The sequence below is a fragment of the Sorex araneus genome, chromosome 5 (genome assembly GCF_027595985.1).
Source record: "Sorex araneus isolate mSorAra2 chromosome 5, mSorAra2.pri, whole genome shotgun sequence".
In the NCBI taxonomy this organism is placed as follows: domain Eukaryota; kingdom Metazoa; phylum Chordata; class Mammalia; order Eulipotyphla; family Soricidae; genus Sorex; species Sorex araneus.
In genome coordinates, this window is record NC_073306.1 from 137,114,231 (window position 1) to 137,114,527 (window position 297).

A 297-nucleotide genomic window follows, 5' to 3' on the forward strand; every position below is an offset into this window, starting at 1 on the left:
GGAGTAAGCCCTGAGCACTGCGGGTGTGGCCCAAACATGAAAGAAAGAAAGAAAGAAAGAAAGAAAGAAAGAAAGAAAGAAAGAAAGAAAGAAAGAAAGAAAGAAAGAAAGAAAGAAAGAAAGAAAGAAAGAAAGAAAGAAAGAAAGAAAGAAAGAAAGAAAGAAAGGAAAGAGAGAGGGAAGGAAGGAGGGAGGGAGGAAGAAGGAAGGAAGGAAGGAAGGAAGGAAGGAAGGGAAGGAAGGAAGGAAGGAAGGAAGGAAGGAAGGAAGGGGAGGGAGGAAGGAGAAGGAAGGAAG